The sequence below is a fragment of the Bactrocera neohumeralis genome, unplaced genomic scaffold (assembly GCF_024586455.1).
Source record: "Bactrocera neohumeralis isolate Rockhampton unplaced genomic scaffold, APGP_CSIRO_Bneo_wtdbg2-racon-allhic-juicebox.fasta_v2 cluster10, whole genome shotgun sequence".
Classification (NCBI taxonomy): Eukaryota; Metazoa; Arthropoda; class Insecta; order Diptera; family Tephritidae; genus Bactrocera; species Bactrocera neohumeralis.
This window is the reverse complement of record NW_026089623.1, coordinates 565,299-575,881: the sequence shown is the minus strand read 5'-3', so window position 1 is coordinate 575,881 and position 10,583 is coordinate 565,299. Positions and strand designations below refer to the sequence as shown.

Here is a 10,583-nt window from a genome sequence, read left to right as displayed (position 1 = left end):
TTGAGCACAATTTTTGTTAAAGTAAACACTTATTCAACTTTTGTGGTTACAAAATCTTAGTTTTAGTAAACAAAAACTGTAAGATTAATATATAAATGTATAGATAATATTCTTAAATACAGTTTATAAAAATTAATTAATTATTTAAAATACCTAATTTGAAATGTCTTGAAATAACAGAATCTTCATTGTTAACAACAAATTGTTAATACTTTTATGTTATAGGTAGGTTATTTAAATGGTCAATAATATTTAAAAATTCATTAACAAATTTAATTAAAATTTATATTTGCAGACATCATGAAATACTAAAAGCTTTGATGATAACAGTAAATATATGGAATAATGCCCATATACTTGTATATGGATGAATTTTTGTGAAATATCAAACCTTTTCACAAATTAAAAAAAAGAGTAAAAACGGTAGAAAACCACAAATATCAATTAGCAAAATCACAATTAATTAACAAATTGGTATTGATTCAAGACTTTTTAAGAAAAGAATGCAATTGTTTTAATGACATAGTACTGTACATGAAATAGTAAATGGGAAAATGTTGTTATTATGTACATATGTACGTTTATATATGAAACAATTTTAAAATGTTTGTGTGAACTGAAGGGGTATTTAGTCGTTATGGAAATATTACCAGTCTATCTAAAGCTTGGTGAATAGAAGACGATAACATGAGTTAAATTATTATTAATTATATAAAAGTTGCGAAACATGTGTTTACGGTAACTAGCTGGTACATTTTGTATTATGCTCACAAGTAATTGTGATAAATCACTGAATTTTACTGAATGTGTAACTTTCGGTTAAAACTTTGAAAAAAATTGTATTTAAAAATATTTTTTCTAGAAGTATGCCTCGGGCATTTATATGTACATCTATATCAAGAATGATAGAAACAAGATTGCGCAATGACGAGTTCAAATTTTGTTCGTTCTGCGCATCTTCATACGTCACGGTTGACCAACGTACAATCAGCTGATTTTCAGTTGTTTGTTTTTCTTTGCAATAAGAAGCTATTTTGTATTGCAGGCATACAAAAACATGAATATAATCAAAAGTTAACATCAATATAAGTGAATATTTTATAGTGAACATTTACCCACATATTAATTTAATTGTATTTTCATTGTATTATTTAATTTTGTCTCTTTGCTGTGTTTGTTTCAACCATATACATTTATGCAAATAAAAAGATTGAATATTTTGTGACCAAGTATCAATTTATTGTCTTATTTAATTTTCTTTTTTTGCTATACATATGTTCAATTAAATTTTTATTTAAGGAACGAATCCTAAAATACATTCTAGCTCTGAAAAACAATTATTTTACTTTCGAGCTACAATTTACAAAATTACTTAAATCTAAGTGCTTCTGGACGTAATTTGTACATATATGCAAATCAGTACCATTTACATCGTCAAATACTGCTTGCAAGGCTCTCATATGCTCCGTCAACATATCTGTTGGTTTTGAGAGTCCTCCTTCAGAAAGGTGATCCACCCAAGTATAAGACGAACAATTTTCTGAGTTGGCACAAATTTCGGGGTTGTCTTTACCGAGTTTGTGGCAGATGTACCCTGCTAAATTCTCAAGTCCGTCATTTTTTTCAATTGGGTCAGTGGAATTTAGATCAACTGACACACGTTGAAAAATAGTACCTGCAAAAATATAATAAACATACATACATGCATATAAATAAATAGAATAAACTGCTAGTTAAGATTATTATTATAATTAGGATAAGAAACAGTGCAAAAACTTCCTTTGTATGTTAGTACATATTTTCATTTGTTAACATCAATACATTTTTATATAAGAATGTTTTCTGTAGTTTTAGGTTGATAATACTATGTACGTTTAATATTTTGATAATTACCGGTTAGAGATAAGTAATTCCCTTCCAAATCTGGTGTGTTGTCGACTTCAACATTTCCTTCTTCTGTGTTCGCTCCTTCGTAGTGACCAAGTATATAGGAACGCAGCCTATATTTGGACTCCTGCCTGTTAGGGTGATCGTGACCTCATTGTGCCAAAAAAAATTTCCAAATTGTCCTGGTTTAATCGGTAGGTCAAAACGTAATCAATTTTGTACTGCTGCCTTAAGTCATCCAGCAGCAATTTCAAAGCATTATTGCTTTGGAGTATACCTGTAAATCATAAGTAAAATCAAAAACTGTGGAAAATCAACTTATCTAAATATATAGCTTGAGTATTACCTTTTTGGAATGGAAGCAACCTATTTTTACCAATGACTCTCATTGATGAAACCATCTCCGTCATCTGTTCCAGTACATTATTTTGCTTATTCAAAGCCAAACCGTAGGCGTGCAAGCGTTCCCTCACTCCATCTTTGGGCACCCTGACATTCATCAGATCAAACCAGTCATTTGTCTACAAAATTAAAATTTATTATATATGATCATTTTAATTAATATTTTAAATACTACTTACAATTTTGAAAAGTCGATGGCATTCCTCCCAATTTTCGTTATCTAGTAGACCTAAACTAGCGGCTCGAGTTATTGCTTGAGCAATTGTGTGGGAGAACAATTTTGTGGCTAGTTTAACCTTTTGCCTTTCTGCTCCTGTTATAGGCAAATGCTTCTGGGAAATTTTGTGCGTGATGGACAGCACGTTGGAGGTAAGCGAGAGCAGCTTCAGAATAATGTCTTTTCTAACAATTTTTCCATTGATAGTAAAGCCCTTATCCACAAAATGATTTCTCTGTAGTTTTATTAAATGGGGGACATCAGCAAAAAGCACAATCCTGTCTCCGTCGTGTAAAAACCTGCAATAGAAAAAAAAGAACACAATTTAAAGTATATCATAATTTAAATAATTGTTTAGTGAATGTACCAAGGTTTTTCACTTTAATTTCAAGATCATTATATAAGCCTCTGTTTAATCCCCCAAATCGCTTACAATGGCAACAATATTGTAACCGCACTTTTTAACCCTTGACAAAATGCTAAACAGTACTTCCTTCGTCATTTTGCAGTCATATTCGAAGAATACAGGCTGTTTACATTTACTTATCAAACCTAAAAGAACAAAGTACATTAGAATAACTGACTTCAAGTAAATTAATGAGTTTAATTACCTCTTATCATTGCAACCTGAACGTAGTTAACAGGAGGTAATGTCGAATCAGTTGATCTGTTACGATAGTAACTCTTTCTGATCTTCATTTCATCAAAACTGAGTACACAAATTTTTTGCGCTTGTGTTAGCTCAGTTGTTGCCTTCAACAGTTTCATCACCGGCTCTATGACACCTGGAGCTATGTCAATTTTCCTCGACCACCATTGCAGAGTGCGCACACCTGGTAGAGGGAAGTTGTTTCTCCGTAAAAGTTTGTACGCTTTCGGGCTCGTTGAATATAGCGTGATCGACTTAGCTATGTCTTCTTCTTTCCAATTCCGCCGTTTATTTCCATCCCTTAATTTTTCAATCTATGTATGTGTAATGAATTTTAATATATTTTGCAATATACTTTTTAGAATTTGGGCACTTACCTGGCAGTTGGTGAAAATGCAGTTTTTGCTCTAAATTATTTCTGTGGAATTCCGAGGTTTTAATGGAAATCCTAAGGCGTTTAATTTCTGCTGACTGCTCGTTTTTGCACTTATTCAAAGTTCTAACACTATTCAGCCTTTGTCTAAAAAGAATAAGAAATACACATACTTATGTAAGAAAAAGATACTTCATCAATATCAATTAGGACTAACATTTCTGTTTCCAAATGCAGTATTTTCTCGTCTTTCTCCTTGATGACCTCCTCTCCTGCAGTTTGAGGTGCCTATCCAACCTCGTCTTCTCGGGACTCCATCCTTTTCTGCCGTTCATTAGCCTCTGCAGGAGCAGTGGTTAACGTGGGAAAAGCGCTAGGTAACAACTTAGTTGGATTCCGCGAACTTAAACCTGCAAGAGTGTTTGGTTATAAAGGTAAAATTATTGTATTGAAAATGCTATAATTACCCATTTCAAACTGCAAGTTTCTTTCGAAGGCTTCTGGCGCGAAGTGCACTTCACAAATGCATGCATTTCTAACATTAATTTTGTCCGTGCGACGACAAAAATGAATCCATTGTTTTACCATTGTTTTATCTTTAGGGAAATGGAAAAATCTCCATTTCGTAGCACAATTTTTACCATTATTATTATTGCACCCAAACACTGCGCAACGAATTTTAAAAAATATAAAATTTAACAATTAATACAACACTTGAAAACACAATTCGAATTCACTTTCAAAAGCGCGGGCGAATAATAAGTCAACCGTGGCGTCAGCAAGAACAGCTGACTGAAAGCAAACAAGCGCATTGCGTAATCTCTTTCTCTATCATTCTTGCATCTACATTATATAGAGTTTTTTGGTGTTATTATTATTTTAATTAATTATATTAAGTTGTAATTAGAGCAATGAGCTTTTTTCAACAATTGCCTTATAAATTAAGCTTAAATTCCTCATTTAGAGAGAGTGGTTTGTGGTTTTTCATTTTCAAATTATTCAAAATACATTCATTGATTTTTTTTTTTAATATGTTGAATAATATTTATAATGTCAAACAACAAATAAATATAATTACACTATTTATATTAGGGTGCTTCAAAATTTTTTTTTGATTTTTTTTTTCAACTCTTACCCCCTCAAATGTTAGTGATTAACAAACAAAAAATCCTCCCTCAAACCAGGCGCTGTAGCTTAACTCTAAGTCGCTATTTTATTAGCTTCCCATACATTTAACATAGGAATTTTCGTTTTTTCATTCAAACTAAAATTTAACCTACTAATTTTCGTTTCTCAAAAATAACCATCACATATTCAGAGAGTTCACTTTTCAAACTTTAAAAATTTCTGCGATAAAGTTCGATTATCTCAATTTGACGATTAAACATAGTAATTTGAAATTTTTTCAATAAAAATAAAAAAAGTTTCTAAGAATAATAATTTTGTTGCGGAATTTTTAAAGTTTGAAAATCCAACTTTATGAATGTGTGATGGTTATTTTTGAGAAACGAAATTGCCTTTTATCAATCGGTTTACCTCTGCGGATTCCGATTCTTTAAATGTTAGCGATTTCGTTTTGTTCTTCTATTGACATTCCCCTCGATGATGATCTAGAAATACCTGTTGACAGTTATAACATTGAAATCGTAGATAATTTCGCCTATTTTGGAACAAGTATCAACACCACCAACAACGTCAGCCTCGAAATCCAACGCAGAATAGCTCTTGCCATGAGCTGTACGAGATATACGATGACATTGACATAGTTTAGCGAATTGAAAGACATCGGCTACGCTGGCTAGGTCATGTTGTCCGAAAGGACGAAAACACTCTAGCTCTGAAAGTATTCGACGCTGTACCTGCCGCGGGAAGCAGAGGAAAAGGAAAACCTCCACTGGAGGACCTGGCTAAGAATTTCCAATTGGCGCCACGTAGCTAAAAGAAGAAACGACTCGCGGTGTTGTTAACTCGGTTATAATCGCGTAAGCGGTGTCTACGCCAGTAAAGAAGAAGAAGGGAGATAGTGAAAAATATTTTGTTTTCCTCCTCATGGTATACAATATCTTTATTTGCTATGCTGTTATAAGCAACTTAAGAACTTTCCGTTTTCAATATTTTCAATGCAATACTTGCGAGGGCACTCTCGAATAAGAGAAATACAGGGGTCTAACCGAGAATCTGAATGCCAAGCTAATCCGACTACTTGTAAGAAGCTTCCGAATGTGTAGGAAAACTGAAGGTGGTGGAGCATAAACACGCTGGTAAAAGGTGAAGAGAATGAAGATGTCGGCATAGAAGATATGATGGCGACTTCGCATGTCATTCCAAATGCGGAGAAGATACCTACTGAGCATTCTGAGGGAGCTGAAATCATAAAATTACAGCGTGATTAACAAGGTGGACAAAAATGTATACTCCCACAATGACCTCAGTCTTTCTACAGATGTAAAGGAAGTCAAGGATGAGCCTATATAGAAAGCAGGTATTGGTGGTGGGCGCTGATGCCAACGCCCATTATATGATTTGGGGCAGCTTCGATTTCAATCAGAGAGATGAGCCTCTACTTAACTTTATCTTACAAACTAATCTAGCAAAAATCTCCAGATAGAGCTGCAATGTTAGAGAACTGATTCTAAGCACATCACGCTCATAAAAAAGCGACTTCACTTATACTGGTTGTTAAGTCTCAAAGGCATTGAGATACTAGAAGACATTGCGAAGTGTGTGTGTACGAATGCCATCCGAAAACTCATGTACACAAATCGAACCGTTTGTCTTCAAATCAGCGATAGACAACAACTTTGAATCACTAGCGAAAATTTTTAAAATGCGCACATGATCAAAGCTCATACATTTTTTGCCACACTTGATTAAAATCAATTCAGCAGAAAATTTGCTGTAATCGGAGCTTATCCGCAGTCTCACATTCGTTCAATTCAAAAAATCGTCGCAACGCTATGAACTGACATGATACGATTTCAACCGAAGTCAGCCATACCGGTTACTGGATCGTGATTGCCGAAGAACAGATTGTTCATGCTGAATTGATTTTATTGTGTTTTTGGCACGAGTGTTTGTTCTGACTTAATCATACTCGTTGCAGGTCTCTGCTTTACACTTATCTTTATTTCTGATTTATACAACTTAACAGTTATAACTCGATATTCGTGTTTACAACTTATGCAGCTCGTTAAGAACATCCGGAATTAGTATGTATCACTATAAAATGGGACGATGGCCTATGTAGTCAGTTCCCTTTCCTACTCTGTCTGTAAATTTATTTACAGGTCATACTTAACCAAAAAATAAATAAGAAAAGTGCTGCATGGTCTGTTCTGACTTAAAATTTGGAAATATTTGGGACGAATCGTCTATGATAAGTGCACAGCGCAATGAAACTGCGCAACTCATGTAAATTTATAGGAGTAGGCTAATGTTTTACTGCCCCTATCTTTTCATGTAAATTTATAGGAGTAGGCTAATCTTTTAATGCCCCTATATTTTCATTAGTTGTGCAAATGCCCTCCTTTGTCACTTTAAGTCCTAAGTAGCTTACATACTTTTTGAAAAGGGAACACTTCTTCGGGCTCCGATTTAAACCAGCACTAACTATCGGTTGAAAAACCTTTTCCAAGTTCTTAGGATTTTCATCGAAACTTTTACCCAACGCGATGATGTCGTCTGGGTTAACCAAAAAGATCTTCCAGTGTAATCCTTTTAATACCTGGCCTAAAAGTCTCTCAAAGGTAGTAGGTGCATCATATAACCAAAAGGGCATTGCGGTAAATTGATATAGGCCATCTCCGCAAAATTCCGATTTCTTTGGCGCCGCGATCTGAAGGTACCTTCGGAAAAAGGAAATCCTCCTGATTAAAAAATATATAGGTACCGCAAACGCTTATTTTACGAGATATTCGACTTTAAAATTCAAAAATTTCCAAAATTCGAACATTTCAACAAGCTATTTTACTACATTTAACACACTTTACGCACATTTTTCACTTAAAATTAATTCATTTAAACATTTGAACAAATTCACATTTACCCTTTTTGCAGGCTTTTAAAGTAAGAAATCTATATTATAAAAATTTCTTTTTACACTCGTAGTGGACATCATTAATGTTCTAACAATTTTGAGGAAATGGGGCGCTGTCATATGATAATAATCAAATATGAGCAATTTGCTGAATTTGCTAATACAAAAAATGACTATAGATTATATTTCAAATTAAAATGAGTATAAACACTATATGGATATTTTTTATTTAAATTTAGAAAGAAATAAGTAATATTATAAAATAATAAAATACCGGGTATTACACACACGGAAGTACAAATAAACAAAATGCTGTCGATTAAAAATCTTTCATATTTGGTTTTTATGACGTGGCGACGCTCGTTTTCATCATAACTGTAAACACTCTTACCTTTTCAGCTATGAGTGTGCTAAGTGATTTTTAATTTTTAAATTTAGCTAAAAAAAACAAAATAAAAGTGAAATGTGAGCTCATTTCAATATTGAAATTTTCTTTTTGTGCCTTATAACGAGTCCAGCATATGGTGTGGCTTACAACTTCACGTTTTGCTGAAGAAATTCTTCGAGGAGCCTGGCGGATTGGTATTCCATCACCTATGTTAATAAAATGTTTCACAACTTTGGCTCTTCCTGATTAGGAATCGTCTTTATCAAAAATGATTGAGTATCTCAGAAGGAGTTGTTCAGTCTGAGCTTAATGGTCTGTCTCTAGTTCCATTGCTTCAGCTCCGTTTTCAGTTGGGTAATCTTCAAATCACTAAACTTTGCCATTTTCGAATAATTATCTCCTTGGGAATTTATTTGACATTTATACATCTGACTCTAATTTTATTAAATAAAAGTCAAATTTAATGGTTATGGACTTATATTTATTTCTTACTCAAACAACTTAACGCTTATTACTCGTAATTCTGGAAAGTTATTGTCGATTCTATGTTGCTCTAGCATTCGTGTTCGCCACAATATCAAAATAAATATTTTCCGACAAATCCTGAAAGTTTCTTTAATTTATCTTTAACGGTTTATTTAAAAATAATCTTTAAAGTAAAAGTACCTAAAACTTTCATTAAAACAAATATTAAGGCTAAAATTTAAATTTTCAAAACTCGTAATATAAAAAATATACATATGTATATGGACTTCACTTTTATGATTAAATTAATAATGGGTGATCCGCTTAACGGAATCATGCTCAGGTCTGCAAAATAAGATTCATCATATTGAACGCCCACTGAATTTTGATTTTAATTAATTTAATTATAAAATTTGAAGAGCGTAGGTAAGTTTCTAATATTTTATTAATATTTATTTAATTAGAATCTTTTCGAAAAAAGAAAAATTGAATAATAATAAGACAAAGCATTAAATATATTATTGAAATTTCACAATTTGACATATGCTATAGATTTGTGTGCGTCTCAGTGTGAAACACAACGCGCTATATCGAAGATGGATAAGAAAGAATAAACGCAACAAAAAGGCTTATGTATTACAGAGTGCAGCTAGTAATCTCAATAAGAATATGCGATTGGACTCCGTGTTATTTGAAAATTAGGTGTAAGTGAAAAATATGTGCAAAGTGTTATTAACAGTACAATTATTACTGATTGTGGGTTGATATACCTTTCTACTAATGAATTCTACTAAAATAATATTTTTTTCTTTATTATACTTACCCGATTGTCGTTTGATAAATGTTTTGAGCGCTATTCCAACATCATTTAATTAACGTTGAAGGACAAGGCATCGCTGGGTCAGTGTCATGGATAATATGATACGAGACTCTTTGATTCGAGAAAGAGCTGTCAAAACCCCCATTTTTTATAACATTTGCCAATGATGTCACTGCTGAAAAATATTAGATTGGGTATTTAATAAATTATACGAAACACTAATTGAAACACATTGAAAATGCATACATATATAAATGCTAAAATGCAAAATCATTAATTAATTTACATAAACATTTATTTTATCACAAAATGTTCGCACAGTTCAATGAAATTTCATTTCACACTAATTTCGTCAAGTAATTATAGCGGTTTACTTCTGGTATCCCGCCTTTTCTGAAATCAGCTGATCGAAATTCCCTGATCTCCTTCGCTGTCAAATAATCAGGGAACGCGTTTGAGAGAAAAATGAGAGCCAATGCGAGAATCGCGTATCATATTATCCATGTCAGTGTTTAACACAGTGGTCGGCATTTCTTAGCACAATTGTGCAAACCAGGAATAAGGGGATGTTAAACTTATTCCAGTGTGAGAGCGCCTCAAAATAAGCGTTTTTTATAACATTTTCCATTACGGCCAAATCGAACAAAATAAGAATTTTTGGGCATTTTAAATTAAAATACCCAACATTTATTACGATTGCAAATTATTATATATTGGACTTTTAATATATGGCGAAACTACTTAATTCCTTTTTATGATTTTATGGTATAATAAAACAACTGACTTTCGATCTTTCAATACTTAATAAGGTGAATTAAGCCTGTTAGTCTCAATTAATAAATGTTTTTAATCATTTGTAATAAAAAATTAAGTCTATTATGCATCAAATTACAAATTGTTTCATGAAATATATTAAAATTTCGCATTTTCTTTGATTTTCATTGTTTTAAATTTTTATTAGCTATCTCGAACGGCGGCAACAAATTCCTCCGTTCACATATATTTTTGGTATAATTTCAATCTGGCCGTTCCAGTCATTCCAATTGCAAAACGTCAAAACCTACCCAATCCAATCAACTGTCAAAGTTCGGTAGGTGAGCGGCTCTCACATTTCCAGTGACAGGAGAGTTGGGGATCTCTTTATCTCTGCAGTCTGCAAAACCAAATATGCCCTGCGAGAAATATTTTATGATTCTAAATGCCTTTGGTGCCATGCAATGCCTTTTATATTCCAAGTATTTTAAAGATAATAGGGAATATATCCTTAAAATACATTTTTGGGCATTTATCAACCCAATATCCAACATTTAGTACGAATAAAAATTGCTAAATATTGGTTATTTATT

At 32.7% G+C, this 10,583-nt stretch overlaps 2 long non-coding RNA genes across 2 annotated transcripts in view; one reads left to right on the top strand and one right to left on the bottom strand.

Moving 5' to 3' along the window:
• Positions 1-1,217: 1,217 nt before the first annotated feature.
• LOC126764988 (uncharacterized) lies at positions 1,218-2,928 on the bottom strand. The gene is made up of 5 exons (XR_007668205.1): positions 2,874-2,928; positions 2,469-2,805; positions 2,234-2,408; positions 1,894-2,164; positions 1,218-1,675 (listed from the first exon to the last, which is right to left on the bottom strand). It is a non-coding gene; the product is annotated as an uncharacterized LOC126764988 (long non-coding RNA).
• Positions 2,929-3,496: 568 nt separating this feature from the next.
• Positions 3,497-10,583, top strand: part of LOC126765005 (uncharacterized) — a 15,182-nt gene continuing 8,095 nt past the window's right edge. The window contains exons 1-2 of the long non-coding RNA XR_007668222.1: positions 3,497-3,705; positions 3,766-3,962. This is a non-coding gene — a long non-coding RNA (uncharacterized LOC126765005). The remainder of the gene's footprint in view (positions 3,706-3,765; positions 3,963-10,583) is intronic.